Raw genomic sequence first — 9,981 nt, forward strand, 5'->3', positions numbered from 1 at the left:
ATCAAGGAAATCAAGCTCATCTTGGTCCCTGTGGTATTTTGGATTATCGCCAAAAGAAGACACAGCAGGTGCACAAGAGAAGTCTAGTAGGTCTAGTAAAGATGGGAGAAGAATAAATGGCTGATTACGTTAGGGGACTGCAGAGAGCTATGAACAGAGGTCCAAAGGAGCAAGGAGGAGGGCAGGCTGATTGCTCACTGGGAAAGTCAAGAGATTATCATTTGATTACTGATGGGGTGGAAACAGGGAAAGACAGCATGTGCATGTACCACATTCAGATAATGGGGAGTATTTTGCATGATGGAGCAGGATGCGTGGGAGAGACTGGAGGCTGAGACAAGACCTCGGAGGTAAGCTGAGCAAATAAAGCACTGGGTGAGGTCTCCAGAGCCTCTGGACTTGATTCTGTAACCAGCAGGGTGCCTGAGGAAATCTTTAAGGGGAAGGACGACTGAATGGGACAGGGGAAGAATGAGCCCTCCAGAGGCGGATGGATTCTACCTTGCTGACACCCAAGACCATAGCAAGGTTTTCTGTGGTCAAAAGTGTTATGAAAGCTTTAAAATTATATAACACATCCAGAGGCGCATAGAAATAGATTTGTACAATTTAAAAAGGTCATCCCAGGAAAGAACTTCATTGATATTTCTAAATTTCCCTGCCTGGCCTGACCTTTCCTGCACCACCTGAAATAAAGTGGTTGGCTGTATTTATAGACACTGTCATAGGCTCTTTATTGTTATTTTTATTCTCATAATTTCATTCCGCTATATTTAAAGACACACCCAGTTCAGCTCCTTTTTACAGCAAATATAGAAGGTTGCCTTGAATCTGTGAATATAAACCATAAACCTAAATTATTATACAGATGTGCACAGAAGACTGCAAGTGATCTACAGCTAAAGATAGTTAATGGCTTGGGAGAGGTGGTTGTTAGGAAAACAGCAGATTTATTTAAAGCCTTCACAAGCCAGTTTTCTTCTCTGCGCTTGGTCCATTTGGTGTGGAAACAGCTTGGCAAGGCCACCTTTCCTCTTTCACAAACACACTCTTTGCTTTCACATTGCCTCCTCACTCCTTCCTTGCTTCACATTTTCCAGGCATTTCCTGCCAAGCCACACTGACTGTTTTTTTCGGAGAAAAGTATGGCCAGCCATCCCCTGAGCTGCGTTCAGCAAGTCCCGCTAGGCACCCTAACAGCTCTTTTGAGCAACTTTCTCTTTGGACTGTGTTGAGTAACTCGGAGACTCTGGAGTTCTGGCTCTGAGCGCTGGGCAGAATATTCCTTACGTAATAAATCAAACCGACAGGAAGATACCAACCGTTACTGGTGTGGGTTTGAGAGGAAATAGAGAACACTCAGAAAAAAGTTCGCGGAGTTCCCACCACGGTTGTTTTCATCAATATGTATTTGGAAATTTCTCGTGAAGATGAAAGATTTAGGGGGAAAATTGCAATGGATTTATTTGGGCTAAATATTTCATGCGATCTAAGTTTCTCCTGAGTGATCGGCGGTGTGTTTAGGAGGTGAAGTAATGATAACCTTAACATTAAATTAGGAACCTGAAAAAAAATGGTAAATGTGCCCTGCTAAGTAAGCCTTTAATTTACTCTAGAGAGTATGAACTTGGGACCGAGGAGGACTATAACTCTTTATCAGTGAATGATTTATGCTAGGACTGCCTTTGAAAATGATAAATTCCAGACAAAGCTGATAGGCGCTGACCCGTTCTGTGTCTGTTCCCGTCAGTGAGTTTTTGGCTGAAGCTGCAAGAGCTTCCGGACGACCAGCCCGTTCAGGATTCCATTCTCGCTGCCAGGTGTTCTCGGCTAAAATGGGGTCCCTAAGGGCTGGGGCTCTTATAGCATTGCACCAGGGGCCAACCAGGGGTGCTGGGTGCCTGGGCTGGCCACAGAGCAGAGGAGTCCCCCAGAACTGTGTGGTCTTCCCAGAAACCTTGGGGCTAGAGATGTTCCGTCCTGGGTGACCCCTCCACGCCCTCCTCTATCCCTCTTCCTCCCATGCTGCCCACCCCTCCCCCTCTCCCTCCCCCACTTCCCACTCCACCACATGAAGGAGAAGAGATTCCCAGATTATTAAATCCTCTCTTGAGGATTCCATTGGTCATGACATCAAACATTTAGTTCCCAGGGCAATTTCCTAGGAAAATGGCAGTGCTTACTAAATATGAAGAAATAATGTCCAAGTACCACAGGCCTTACATCATTCTCTCCCTTACTTTTGGTTTATTGGTGACTCACACTGCTCCACAGCCCTTCTTCAGCCAGGTGGGGTGGGGTGCACAGCTTCCATCACTGCCCCACCCTGCTTGTACTTGTCTTCCGGTGGGTTAGAGTTAGAACACTTGTGTGGCACTTCCCACGCTCCCAACAATGATCTGAGGGCCTTTCCAATGTCAATTCACTTCATTCTTATAAAAATACAAGGTAGGTGCCATTATTAGTCTCCCCAAATACAGACGCGGAAACTAAGGCCCTGAATGGTTTAGTTAGTTGCCCAAGGTCACACAGCTAAGAGCTAAAGAGCTGAGGTTGCAGCCCGAGACACCAAGGTCCACGTTCTCCACCCTTGCTCCACTTGTAGTTGCTGATCGAGGCTGAGAGCATCAGTGTTACTAATCCTTGCCCATCTGTTTATCAGCCATATGTATATATATATATTTTTTTTTCTGTGAGCAATCTTTGTCCATTTGTAATTAGGGTCAGAGATTTTCACATTGATTTGTAAGAAATATTGATTAATAGAATGAGTTCTCTGTCATGTGTGAGGCAATTGTTTTTTTCTGTTTATTGTTTTTTGACTCTGTCCCCAGTGGGGTTTTTTTTTCCACATAAATTATCTAATTTTTTTCTTTATGGCTTCTAGATTTCTTGCCATGCTTAGAATTATATGTGTTTTGATGTTATGAAATGTTATACAAATATATTCACGTCCCCTAAGATTTTTATTATTTTTAAAAAATATTTACCCATTCATTCCATCTGGAATTTATCTCATTATGAGGTATAAATGGTCCAGCTTCCTTTCGTTCTGAATGAGTAGATGGTTGATCTATAATTAACCTGCTGATTTAAAGCTTCAGTGTTATAATGTAACAAGTTCTCCTATGTTCCTGGATTTATTTTCAGGCTTGTTTGGTCTGGTTGACCCATACATCATATTCCTGCACCAGTACTAAATTTCTTTATTATGTCTTCATAATGTGCCCCTATTATTTATTTGGGTTGTTATCCCTTGTTACTCTTCTTTTTCAGATTTCTCTGGTTGTTTTGCATGCTTATTCTTTTGTGTGAGCTTACCTTTTGATGTTATAATTGGGATCTCCTGGACTGAATAGATTGCTTTAAGGAAAATTAACAGATAAAAAAGGCAGTAAAATTAACCTTTGAGGGTGGAAAGAAAGTGACTGGAAGCAGAGAAAAGACCAGTGTGACAACATAGAATGAATTAGAGCCAAAAAGAAGGAAGTGTGTGGGGGGTGGGGCATATAGTTAGGCCTAACCTAACTGCAATTGACCTAAATGCCATTTAATGCTGCTGAGCACGTTGTAGATAACTAGATCTATACATAATTAAAAACATAAACTTTTAGAGCTGGATGATATATGAGATATAATCTAGTCTAATTTACTCCTTTTATAAATGCAAAAATGAGGAGGCTTGCCAAGGCTGGGACATGTGTAAGTTTACACATTAGTAAATTAGCTAATTAGTAGTAAAATCAGGATCAAACCTTTACTCCCAGCCCGGACAGAGGAGTCAGCTGGGATCTGATGGCAGAGTATGAGAATCACAAACATGCATTAAGCTAGCGGTTATGAAATGATGAAATAGTGCGCTGTTGTTCTGTGTCAATGGAGGATCGCAGAGCACTGTGGGGCAGGCCGGGTGGGTCTGGAGGGCAGGTGTGCATTTCCTTCCAAACAACATCAAACACGGAGGATCGCAACAGGGAATGGGTAATTGTTTCTTCTCCCAAGAGTAGATTCACCATTTTAAGATGAAACTGGATAAGAAAACAAGCTATTGACATGTACAGTGATGCTCATCTGTACTTTTTAAAGTCACACAGAGAGGAAATGTTGCAGGCATTAAATAGAAGAGTTGTGTTCTTCATATGTACTGAAGGGAGATCTTTAACAAAAAAAATTAAAATTCATATTTTTTTTTCCAGAAACCAGACAGAATAAAGAAGTGGAATATTCCTGGTGACTCTGGCAGAAGGATTAAAAAGGAAGGGAAAAGAAAAGCCTCTTCAAATGCAGATTTATCTTGTAGCCAGTGCCAGTCTCTTGAAAAGATCATTCAGTTCAAGAAAAAGGTGTTCTGGAACCTCTATTCTATTATAAAGAAATTCAGTGTGGAGCTTCCCTCTCACCTTAGAGCAGACAATGGGAAGTTACAGCATTCACTTCAGGGCTTGGCCACCTCTTCCATAGTTTGCCTTTAATTATTTTTCAACCCAATATGGATTCTTGCTAAACCCCAACTTGTTGACTGTATCATTACTGTTTGTTCCAAGGGAGGAATGGTTTTGCTCATGGTAATTGAGCACATTCATAGAAATTTAAATCACTGGTACAAGTTCATAAAGCAAAACAAGAATCCTTGGCAAATGGACAGTTCGTAGCAATGTTTTTGGTATGTGAGCCTCAGCCTCCTTCATGTCTGTTCGGAGCTTATACTGTGCTTAAGACAGCTCAAACTGGTATAAATTCAATAACATGTGGAATTAAAACCAAGTAGAAATTAGAAGACACTTAAATCTGTATAATCCCTTACGCCTTTTAATTTATTTCCTGCAACGATGTTAAGAATTTTTAATGGGATATTTAATTTTAAAAAGGAAGTAACATTTTATTGGGTAAAACAAGTTAAGAGTTCTAGAACCTGACCGACACCTGTCCCATAAATCTGCTGCCTCCCGCACATCTCTTTGTAACTCTTCTTGCCGATGGAGATGCCACTACTTTCAACACGAGAGATGTCTTTAGAGCAGTTCTGTTGCTGTGAACTATTTGGCAATGATTATTCACGTATGGTGGGTTCTTAGTACAGGATTTATGCATGTACATACACACACAATTATATTTGTTGCTTTCATATGAAATCTCAGAACAAAGCAAAAAGATGTTTTGGGTTGAATTCAGTTAATCTTGTTCAAATAATTATATTAGAAGATAATCTTTTTTATTTGGGGGGCATGTCTAACCTCAAGGACTAGCTCAAAATCTGCAGCAGAAGCATGATATACTAGACATAAAACCAAGAGGAAATGGCATTTGTGGCCTATACTATCCCAGTTACTCCTTCCATTGGCCGGTGAAGTCCCATTTTGCAGATGACAAAAACAGTCTTAGAAGAATGAACTTACTTGTCCAAACCCACTCATGGCTAAATGGCAGACCCAGGGTTTGAATTCCCACTGGATTAATTCCAAATTCTGTGTTCTCTGTCTTCCTTAAGCATATCTCCTTATTAAATATGCCAACTTTGTATGTCTATTTCTCCACCACCCACCCCCACTTTCTTTGAAGTGACTAACATAGATTTGCTCTCACTGAATTTTTAACAAGGGAAAAAAATTGGCTTCTCCTGTTAAACCAAAGAGATTTAGTGTTCATGGTGCTTCTAGAAGTTCAAAGGTTTATAAATTCAGTGCCTTTACTAGTAAGGACCTCTGAGTTTATATGAGCAGAGAGAAGATTTTCATAGAGAAGCCAAAGTAATCGATCATATTAAAACTCTATTTACCAACTCTTTAATCTAATATTGGAATAGTCATTAACCATCCTCTGTGCTCAAAGGACAGTTCCTGGGGATGGGCAGAGTTTTCAGAGATGAGAAGAACAGAGTAACAAGAAAAAACCATAAAATGTCATTGCTCTTAGGCAAATTCATTATTTCTTAAAAGGATTCAGTCCTACCCCCAAAGTTTGAAAGCCTGCAGATAGCATCTTTCACTCTGTGCATTTCATAAAGAAAGTATCTGATTGAAAAGACAAATCTTCACATTTTTCGAGACCAGAAGTAGAATGGTGGTAGCTTGGGACTAGGGGTGGGACAGGGATGAGGAGTTATTGTTTAATGTGTACAGAGCTTCAGTTTGGAAAAATGACAGTGCTCTGGAGATGGATGGTGTGGTACTGGCTGCCCAAGCATGTGAGTGTGCTGAGTGCCACTAGAGAGCTCCCAGAGACACATGTCATAGAGCGACTGGGACATGGACTTTGGAGCCAGGGCACCTGCATTCCAGTCTCATATCCACCCGTTATAAACTGTGAAATCTTAGACAAGGTATGGATCATCTCTGTGCCTCTTTATGCTCATTTGCATGCAGGCTAGTTACAGCAGCTGCCTTGGAAGGCTGCTCTGAGTTTTAGATGAGTTAATAGGTGTTAAGTGCTTGGAGGGGTGCCTGGTGCCTAGTAAGTGCTCCCTGAGTGTTAATAAATAAGTTCCACATTCCTTTCAATCTTTCCCTCCCCTACTTTCCCTCTTCGTTCTTCCTCTGTGCTATGCCCAACCTGCTCCTTTTGTGTTCCCTGTTGCAATCCATGGAATCATTTAAAATCGAAACTCTAAAAATCACTCTCTAATTTTCCCATTGCATCACTTCCATTGTCCACTTGGTCCACCAAGTCTGACTCCTAGTGCAATCCATCCGTTCACAGTTCTCTCACCAAAGACTCTAGCTCAGGCTGTCCTCGGATCTCGACTGCTTGTTGCCATAACCTGTCTCTGGGCCTTTCCTTCCTCAACTTGTCACCCTCACTGCCACCATATTTACATTTTTAAAATAATAATATTTATAATTTTTCAACGAAGCTGCCTTGGCACACCATCCTATGGAACTTGAATGGTTTAGAAAGTGCACTGGGAATTCAGTAAATGACTCAGCAAGAAGGACATGAGCTGATGTCTGTTTTAAAAATTCCCTGTAGGTGCTATGTGGAGAAGAGATTTAAGGGGCCAAGAGAAGACAGCCCAGCTCAAAGCCTTTACAGTGACTAAATGATGAGACGGTGACCGTGGAAATGGAGAGAAGTAGATAGATGAGAGATAGAGCTTCAAAGTTAAATAGTATGGCAGGGGTGAAATAGCACCAATAAAATGTTCATGACTGATTGATTAAAGAAGGTCTCTGAAATTTTATGCAAACACAGTGTCCCTGGACACAGAAAATGTCAGTTAAAATAATTTTCATATCCATTTACTGTGTTAAATATGCACCTTCAATTACCACAGTTAACTTCCTCTCTCCCTGCTGCAATTGTGAAAAAACTTATTCCAAAGAATGCTGGAAAAAGCCAATCCAGGCTGAATTTGAGAGAAAATTCACTGCAAAGATACAGTGCATGCTGGGATCTGGAAAGACACCTGCAAAAATCCACTTGAACACCCTGTACTGTTCTTGCCCCTTCTCTCCCATACTGTAGATTTCTGTGAATGGAATATCAGATGACTGAATAGAAATAACTCTATCATTGTCCATGGTGGGAGGAGAAGGGCCATTTGAACTTCAGTTAGCAGACCACGGCGTGGATTTAGAGAGAACTCTGTTTCATCAAGCACCCCTCATTACTGAGGACACCGGGAGTCCTGCGTGCTGGTGTGGGGCTAACCTTTTCACACTCAGCACTTTTCACATGCAGTCACTCTGGGACCACTGTCTGTCCGGTTATCTGTCCCCTTGTCTCTTGAGATTTCACCTAAAGCGAGCAAACCTCTCTCTGCTACTTTCAAGTGTTAATTTTTTTCCCTCAAAAGTCTTTAGATGGTAATAATGGACATAATTTTCAATGAATCGTGGTCCCCCCACCCCTTTCTCCTATATTTTTTTCCACGTCATTTCACCTCAGTTTGCTTCCCACATATTCCCACATGTCCAAACTACCACCATGTTCCATGAACATGGGGGTATAGATTGGTGATGCCTCAGGATTTTGTTGCTTATTCATCAAGAAATGCTTTGTTTTTATTCAGTCAATGCTGGGATGCATTAAGCCCTCTGTGGTAAGAGTCATGGCGGAAAATTCCATTTTCTAGGGCGTAGTTTCCACTTGTAAGTAGCATGAAGGCTGCTATTATGACAAGGTATCAGTGAGAAGATGAGTTCATGGTGCCACAGAGCAAGTGCCCGTACCTCCTGCAGGAGCCCAGAGTGAGGTGAGATCTCTACAGGTTGGGTCTTCACGGTGAGATTCGAGCTGAGCCTTGAAGAACTGGGCCATGCAGACATGAAAGGAATGGAGAGGAAATGAATGTGAGATGCAATGGGCATGGAAGAATATGAACCAACCCCATTTAGCTTACTGGGTCTACTGGGCCTAGTAAAAGGCATATTTCTTTAGTTAGCTTTATGATCGGGTTTTATGCCCTGATCCCTCGAGAGGAGCTGGAGTAGAGGAAGTTGCATAGACCGGGTGGTCACTCAGATGGGAGCACTCACCTCCTTCCCAGTCCTGCAGCTTCTATAAACATTTCCTCAGGACTTTTCATTGGTTCTCATTCCGCCTCCGGCTCTGTAGACATACAAACAATGCTGCCCAGAGGATGTTAAAACTCTTAAATGGTGATGCCAAAATAAACTTTTATGAGCCCTCTTGCTCAAGGAACACAGTCTGGCATTTTAAATGGGAGCACATCTCAATTTTGTGAGGAGGGCGTCTGCAGGAGGGGATTCACCGAAGCTATAGAGCAAAGAGGACTGTGTTCTTCCACATTTGTGGGTTCCGTTTGTTATGGGCAGGATGGACCTGAAGATGGAGCTGAAACGAGAACAGAGGAGCCTGTCAAATAGCAAGAAAACTGTCAAGAACCCTTTATTAAGAATAAAGAATCCTTTATTAATCCTTCATTCAGAACAAAGAATTATTAAGAATAAAGAATCCTTTATTATGAATTATGCATTGGTTAGGGAAATTTTATTTTCTTTGTTTTAAACACCTGAGCAGACGTTAAGTCTATTTCCACTTTTCTTGAAAAACAAACGAGCTTGTCTTTCTTAATCATGTTTGTTTTGACCTGCAGCCACAGAGGTGAGCCACGATTCAGGCTTTGGAACCCCCCAAAATAAGATGAGGGATTCTTTTACACAGCTAGTAATTCGTTGCTGAGTTTATTCCTACATCTGTACCATGGTGACCATTCAGGATGAAAGATGAATAAGTGATTCCAAGGTCGTTCTCAGCACTCCCTTCACAAACAAAGCAAAACATTAGCAATGGAGAGATCCATCTTCAAGGGATTCCTTGGTCTTCTGAACCCAGTGGCTGACACTGGCATTCCATCCTTCAATTAAGTTGCTTCTTATTTTTACAAAGGTAACCCCTGAACAGTTATCTTGTGAATTTTGCATTTAGCTTATTAGAAGTCTGTGAAGCAGAAAGAGTAGGGTTTATTCTTTAAACAAAGAATAAGTGTTAAGCTTCACATCCATTTCTCCAGCGCTCAACTTTTCTGGACCCTTGATTTAGCCAATACCTGTCACAGCTCAGATGTTCAGTAAATATGTGTTAAATGAACAAGTGAGTCAATGCTTAAAATATGAGAATGGCATATTTCCATGCCCTGTTAAATATCTTTAAAGTCGTAGAGAAGAGGATCAGAGTTTAATTCCATGATTCATTTAGACATTACCTTCTATCTCTTCATCTTCACATACCTATGCTTCTAAATCACTAGCATAGTCTTGCATCAGGAATTGTGCCTGGCCAAAAAAAGAAAAAAAAAGCAATAGTGCCTGGCATTTGAATTCTAAGTAAATATTAAATACATGAGTAGATGAAATAACTGGGCTGTGCCTGACTCTTTGGTGACCTCGCCTAAGATTTAAATAATCTAGAGCAAATGACTATTCCTCATAGAAGATCCTTTTCAGAGTCTAAGCATTATTGTGTGGCAATGAGAGTAACATGCACAATTTTAAGACCATCATACTCAAAAGCTGACACACC

This window comes from Leptonychotes weddellii, chromosome 4, assembly GCF_054177405.1.
Source record: "Leptonychotes weddellii isolate Sample4059 chromosome 4, ASM5417740v2, whole genome shotgun sequence".
Classification (NCBI taxonomy): domain Eukaryota; kingdom Metazoa; phylum Chordata; class Mammalia; order Carnivora; family Phocidae; genus Leptonychotes; species Leptonychotes weddellii.